Source organism: Ceratotherium simum, chromosome 36 (assembly GCF_057802395.1).
Source record: "Ceratotherium simum simum isolate JZ-2026a chromosome 36, ASM5780239v1, whole genome shotgun sequence".
NCBI classification, from domain to species: domain Eukaryota; kingdom Metazoa; phylum Chordata; class Mammalia; order Perissodactyla; family Rhinocerotidae; genus Ceratotherium; species Ceratotherium simum.
In genome coordinates this window covers 29,365,244-29,372,691 of record NC_141935.1, presented here as the reverse complement: position 1 = coordinate 29,372,691, position 7,448 = coordinate 29,365,244, and the positions used below count along the sequence as shown (strand labels likewise).

Genomic DNA, 7,448 nt, shown 5'->3' with positions numbered 1-7,448 from the left:
TTAATTCCACTTTGGTCATAAAACATTCTTTGTGTGATTTTCATCGTTTGAAATTTGTTTCTTTTTGTTTGTTTGTTTGTTTTTGCTTTGCCCCATGTCCTGGGAAAAAAATCTATACTCAGAAATAATAATAATGTGAACCAATATTTAGTGAGCATTAATGCCACTTGGCCAAAGACACACAGCTTGTCAGTGTTGAGACAGGAGTTTGAATCTATGCCCATCAATACTCTGAGCCACTAAACCATCCTGCTTCAGACAGGATCTTGCCTTGTCTCCTCTGCCACAGCTTGTAGCTCAGTAGCTGGAATGCTGGACCATGCTCCACCACGTGGTGGCCATCCTTCTCTCTCGGTCTGGCACTTCAACTCTTCTGGGACTGGAGTCCCACGTCTTAGTCCCTGTGGTTGAGTACCTAGTACATTTTCTTGCCGGTCTCTGTTTTCTGGGACTCTCGGTAATTGCAAGTTGTTAGATCTCTGCGTCTCTCAGTCTTCCTATTGCCTATGCTTCCCTGATGTGTGGATATAGATTCATAGATTGTTTTAGGTCTGTGAGGCACCCCAAAAGTCACTGATTACAACTACTTGGCTGATACTTGAAAACTTTTGCAACATTCCTGTCAAGTGGTTATGTAAATGTTCCTGAAGAAATCTAGTCCTTCTTTTGATCTTTTTACTAGAAAATTCTATGTTGAGGTGTATTGTTGCCCCCATAACTTTCACTCCTAGTTTTGGTTCTACTGATCATGCAAAACCTAACCCATCTTCTCAGTAACAGACTTCACAATATTTAAAAACAATGCTATGTTCTCATGATTGTTCTTAATATCCATCCCATGTCGTTTTTCTTATTAGATATTATTTCAAGTCTCCTTGCTCTGAGCATACAGGAGGGGGAAGAGAAAATTGTTTGGAGTTGGACACACTCAGCTTTGCATCATATCTCCACCCCTTACTGGCTTTACGTGTTTCAGTTCCTTCATTTGTAAAATGTTGATAATGACACATAGTTTAAAAGGGAGTTGTGAAAATTAAATCACAGAGGTGAACTACAACACTTGATGCAGAGCAGACACTCAAATAAATGGTAATTGCTGTTATTTTTATTACCATCATGTTTTTATAAGTGGGGTTTGAAGAGCCAAAACCGATACTCAGGTGTGATCTGATCATCCCCAGGCAGAATGAGACTCATCTTCCGACGGTGACGCTAAGGATGATACTAATTTAAAAATCAGTGGCTTTCATTTATAGTTTTCTTCATGCCGGGCTTTGTGCTAAGCACTTGATATTTATTATCTCTGGGGGTCCTCTCAACTGTCCTGTGAGGTAGATATTATCCCCATTTTACAGATGAGGACACAAGCGTAGAGAGAGATGACCTGCCCAAGGTCACACAACAAGGAAATGACATAGTTGGAACAAACCCTTGTGGCTACGCCAGAGACCTTGCTGCCTCAAATATTAGACCCTTACTAGTTCATTCTGGGTTGCATTTTTTTTTTTTTGGCAGTCATACACACGATGGACTTACATAGACCTTGCTGTTAATAGAAGCCTCCCTCTCTTTGTAGCCATCACACATTGTTAAGCAAGATACAGTCCATCTTATACTCAACAGGTATTTTCATTTGTTTCTGACTCAAATGCAGGTATATTAGTTTGCTGGGGGTGTCATAACAAAATATCACAGACTGGGGGGCTTAAACAACAGAAATCTATTTTCTCCCAGTTCTGGAGGCTGGAAGTCTGTGATCAAGGTGTCAGCAGGTTTGCTTTCTTCTGAGGCCATTCTCCTGGGCTTGCAGGTGGCGTGGTCACCTTCTCACTGTGTCCTTACATGGTCACCCCTCAAGTCTGTGAGTTGTCTGTGTCCTAATCTCCTCTTCTTATAAGACTGTCAGTCTGATTGGATTAGGGCCCACCCTCATGGCCTCGTTTTAACTTAATCACCTCTCTAAAGGCCCTATCTCCCAATATAGTTATATTCTGAGGTGCTGGGAGTTAGGGCTTCAACATGTGAATTTTGGGGGAGGGACACAATTCAGCTCATAGCAGCAGAGTCGCACATTTATCTCACTAAAAGTCTCCTTTTTTAAAAAAAATTTTTATTCAAATTAAAAAAAAATAAAAAACAGTTCAACCACTTTTCCCACCTCCCACCCCCTGCCTCTTTCAACCACCAGTCTGTTCTCTATATCTGTGAGCTTGGAGTTTTTTTTTTTTTTAGATTCCACATATACGAGAAATCAGGCATTATTTGTCTTTCTCTGTCTGACTTATGTCACATCGCGTAATATCCTCAAGGTCCATCCATGTTGTCACAAATGGCAAGATTTCCTTCTTTTTTATAGCTAAATAATATTCCATTGTGTATATATGTATATACCACAATTTCTTTGTCCGTCATCCATCAATGAACACTCATATTGCTTCCATATCTTGGCTATTGTAAATAATGCTGCAATGAATATGAGGGTGCAGATATCTTTTTGAATTAGTGTTTTTGTTTTCTTGGGATAAATACTCAGAAGTGGGATTGCTGGATCATATGGTGGTTCTATTTTTAGTTTTTTGATGAAACTCTATACAGTTTCCTGTAGCAGCTGCACCAGTTTACATTCCCACCAACAGTGCACAAGGGTTCCCTTTTCTCCACATCCTCACCAACACTTGTTACTTGTCTTTTTGAGGATAGCCATTCTAACAGGTGTGAGGTGTTATTTCATTGTGTTTTGGATTTGCATTTCCCATATGATTAATGATGTTGGGCATATTTTCATGTGCCTGTTGGCCATCTGTATGTCTTCTTTGGAAAAATGTCTGTTCAGATCTTCTGCTCACTTTTTAATTGGATTGTTTGCTTTTTTGTTATTGAGTTATATGTTTTTTTTAAAAAAATATATTTCAGATATTAACCCCTTATCAGAGACAGTATATGATTTGGAATTATATTCTCCCCTTCAGTAGATTGCCTTTTTGTTTTGTTGATGGTTTCCTTTGCTGTGCAGAAGCTTTTTAGTTTGATGTAGCCCCACTTGTTTATTTTTGCTTCTGTTGCCCTTCCTTTTAGTGTGAGATCCAGAAAATCATCACCAAGACGATGTCAAGGAGCTTACTGTCTATGTTTTCTTCTAGGAGTTTATGGTTTCAGGTCTTACATTTACGGCTTTAAGCCACTTTGTGTTAATTTTTGTGTATGGTGTAAGATAGTGATCCCGTTTCATTCTTTTGCAGGTGGCTACCCAATTTCCCAACACCATTTGTTGAAGAGACTGTCCTTTTCCCATTTTATATTCTTGGCTCCTTTGTAGTAAATTAATTGACCATATATGTGTGGGTTTATTTCAGGGCTCTCTATTCTGTTCCACTGGTCTCTGTGTCTGTTTTTATGCCAATGTCATACTGTTTTAATTACTCTGGCTTCGTAATATAGCTTGACATCAAGGAGTGTGATGTCTCCAGCTTTGTTCTTTTTCAAGATTGCTTTGGCTATTTGGGGTCTTTCATAGTTTCATACAAATTTTTAGATTGTTAGTTCTATTTCCATGAAAAATGCCATTGGAATTTTCATAGGGATTGCGTTGAATCTCTGTATTGCTTTGGGTAGTATAGACATTTTAACAATATTAATTCTTTCAATCCATAAGCATGGAATATCTTTCCATTTATTTGTGTCTTCTACAGTTTCTTTCATTAATTTCTTGTAGTTTTCAATACATAGGTCTTTCACCTCCTTGGTTAAATTTATTCCTAGGTATTTTATTCTTTTTGATGTAATTGTAAATGGGATTACTTTCCTAATTTCTCTTTCTGATAATTCATTATAGTGTAAAGAAATGACACATGTTTTTGTGTATTGATTTTGTGTCCTAAAACTTTACTGAATTTGTTTATTAGTTTTAACAGTTTTTTGACGATGTGTGTAGTGTTTTCTCTAGATAATATCATGTCATCTGCAAATAGTGACAGTTTTACTTCTTCCTTTCTGGTTTGGATGCCTTTTATTTATTTATTTTTGCCTAATTGCTCTGGCTACAACTTCCAATACTATATTTAATAAAAGTGCTGAGAGTGGACATCCATGTTTTGTTCCTGATCTTAGAGGAAAAGCTTTCCGCTTTTCACCTTTGAGTATGATTTTAGTTGTTGGCTTGTCATACATGGCCATTATTATGTTACAGTATATTCCCTCTATGCCCACTTTGTTGAGAGTTTTTATCATAAATGGATGTTGAATTTTGCCAAATGCTTTTTCTGCATCTATTGAGATGATCATATAAATTTTATCCGTCGTTTTGTCAATGTGGTGTTTCATGTTGACTGATTGGCAGATGCTGAATCATCCTTGCCCCCCTGGAATAAATCCCACCTGATCATGATGTATGATCCTTTAAAAGTATTGTTGAATTCGATTTGCTAATGTCTTGTTGAGGATTTTTGCATCTATGTTCATCAGGGATATTGCCCTGTGATTTTCTTATCTTGTGGTGTCCTTTTCTGGTCTTAGTATCAGGGTAATGCTGGCCTTGTAAAATGTGTTTGGAAGAGTTCTTCCCATTCTATATTTTGAAGGAGTTTGAGAAGGATTGTTACTAATTCTTCTGTGAATGTTTGGTAGAATTCGCCGGTGAAACCATCTGGTTCTGGACTTTTGTTTGTTGGGACACTTGATTACTGATTCAATCACCTTGCTAGTAACAGGTCTGTTCAGATTTTCTATTTCATTATGATTCAGTCTTGGTAGGTTGTATGTTTCTGGAAATTTATCCATTTCATCTATGTTGTCTAATTTGTTGGCATATAATTGTTCATAGTGGTCTCTTATGATCCTTTGTATTTCTGTGGTATTAGTTATAACATCTCCTCTTTCATTTCTGATTTTACTTATTTGAGTCCTCTGTTTTTTTCTTGGTGAGTTTAGCTAAAGGTTAGTCAGTTTTGTTTATCTTTTCAAAGAACCAGCTCTTAATTTCATTCATCTTGTCTATTGTCTTTTTCATCTCTGTTTCATCTATTTCTGCTCTGATCTTTGTTATTTCTTTCCTTCTACTAACTTTGGGCTTTGTTCTTTTTATAGTTCCTTGAGATGTAAAGTTAGGTTGTGTATTTTAGACTTTTCTTGTTTCTTGAGGTAGGCATTTATTTCTATGAACTTCCCTCTTAGAACTGCTTTTGCCACATCCCATAAATTTTGGTATGTTAACATTTCCATTTGTGTTTGTCTCAAGGTATTTTCTGATTCTCTTTTGATTTCTTCTTTACCTCATTGGTAGTTCAGTAATATGTTGTTTAATCTCTACACATTTGTGAATTTTCTAGTTTTCTTCATGTAATTAATTTCTAGTTTCATATCATTGTGATGAGAATCGATGTTTGATATGATTTAAATCCTCTTAAGTATATTAAAACTTATTTTGTGGCCTAACGTGTGATCTATCTTGCAAAATGTTGCCTGTTCACTTGAGAAGAATGTGTATTCTGTTGCTTTTGAATGGAATGTTCTGTAAATATCTGTTAAGTCCATCTGGTCTAACGTTGTTTAAGGCTGATGTTTTCTTATTGATTTTGTCTGGATAATCTATCCATTGATGTAAGTGGGTTATTAAAGTCCCCTAGTATTACTGTATTGCTGTCTATTTCTCCGTTTTGGTCTGTTACTATTACTTTGTGTATTTAGGTGCTTCTATGTTGGGTGAATAAATATTTACAAATGTATATTCTCTTGTTGGATTGATCTCTTTATCATTATGTAACTCTCTCATTGGTCTCTCATTGGTGTCTCATTACAGTCTTTGTTTAAAGTCTATTTTTTCCAATATAAGTTTAGCTACTCCAGCTTTTTTGTCATTTCCATTTACATGGAATATCTTTTTCCATCCCTTCACTTTCAGCCTGTGTGTGTCCTTACATGTAACGTGAGTCTCTTGTTGGCAGCATATAGTTGGGTTTTGTTTTTTTAAATCCATTCAGCCACTCTATTTCTTTTGATCAAATAATTTAGTCCATTTACATTTAAAGTGATATTGATAGGTATGTAGTTATTGCCGCTTTGTTAGTTGCTTTCTAGTTGTTTTTGCAGTTCCTCTCTGTTCCTTTTTTCTTTTTTGTTCTCTTCTCTTTTTCTTCTCATATGGCTTACTCTGGATACATCTAAGCCCTTCTGCACATTTAAACTTAGATAGAGTTAGTCAAATGAGGGAACATCTGGGTTATGCCTTTGCTTAAAGTAGTATTCTTTAGGAATTGTCAACATGTTGTTGTTGAAGTGGGAGTTGTAACTCTGCATGGACTGTGTACAGTCAATAATATGTACTTAAAAGTTGCACTATTGCAAAATGTGTTTATTATCCAGGTACTCATACACTATTTTTTTGTACTGTTGGTCCTGTACCAGTAACATTTTCTTTTATTGTTATTTGCTTTATAAACTTAGTTTAGCCACTTAAAATTTTTTATGGCACAATTTGCCTCAAATCAATTCCAACTTGTATATTTGTTTTCTAATAAAAAATTTACAACTTACCCCCACAAAAAAAGAATTAGTCTGAGTGGAGTGAGTGAGCTGAGTGGTTGTGTGATTGTGGAGACCAGTAGTGCCTGCAGCATGGCTGACTAATTGACAGAAGAGCAGAATGCAGAATTCAAAGGAGCTTTTTCACTCTCTGACAAGGATGGTAATAGAACTATAACAACAAAGAAGTTGGGAACTGTAATAAGATGTCCTGGGCAGAATCCCACAGAAGCAGAGTTATAGGACAAGATTAATGAAGCAGTTGCAGATGGTAATGGCACATTTGATTTCTCAGAATTTCTGACAATGATGGCAAGAAAAACAAAAGACAGTGACAGTGAAGAAGAAATTAGAGAAGCATTTCATGTTTTTGATAAGGACAGCAACGGCTATATTAGTGCAGCAGAGCTTCACCATGTGATAACAAATCTTGGAGAGAAATTAACAGGTGAAGTTGATGAAATAATCAGGGAAGCAGATATTGATCATGATGGTCAAGTAAACCATGAAGAGTTTGTACAAATGATGAGAGCAAAGTGAAGACACTGTACAGAATGTGTTAAATTTCTTATAAAAAATTATTTGCCTTTTCTTTGTTTGTAACTTATCTGTAGTGGGTTTCACCCTATTGTCAAAAAAATATGCATGTAACATAATGGTCTACTTTCATTCTTTTGCATGTGGCTGGCCTGTTTTCCCAGCACCATTTATTGAAGAGACTTTCCTTTCTCTGTCGGATGTTCTTGGCTCCTTTGTCAGAGATTAGCTGTCCATAGATGTGTGGTTTTATTTCTGGGTTTTCAATTCTATTCCACTGATCTGTGTGTCTGTGTTTCTGCCAGTACCAGGATGTTTTGATTACTATAGCTTTGTACTGTATTTTGAAGTCAGGGGGTGTTATACCTCCAGCTTTGTTCTTTTTTCTCAGGATT

The 7,448-nt window shown here is 36.3% G+C and overlaps 1 pseudogene; it reads left to right on the top strand.

The window, feature by feature from the left end:
- Nucleotides 1-6,609: 6,609 nt before the first annotated feature.
- Nucleotides 6,610-7,063, top strand: LOC101393670 (neo-calmodulin pseudogene; annotated as a pseudogene).
- Nucleotides 7,064-7,448: the final 385 nt, after the last annotated feature.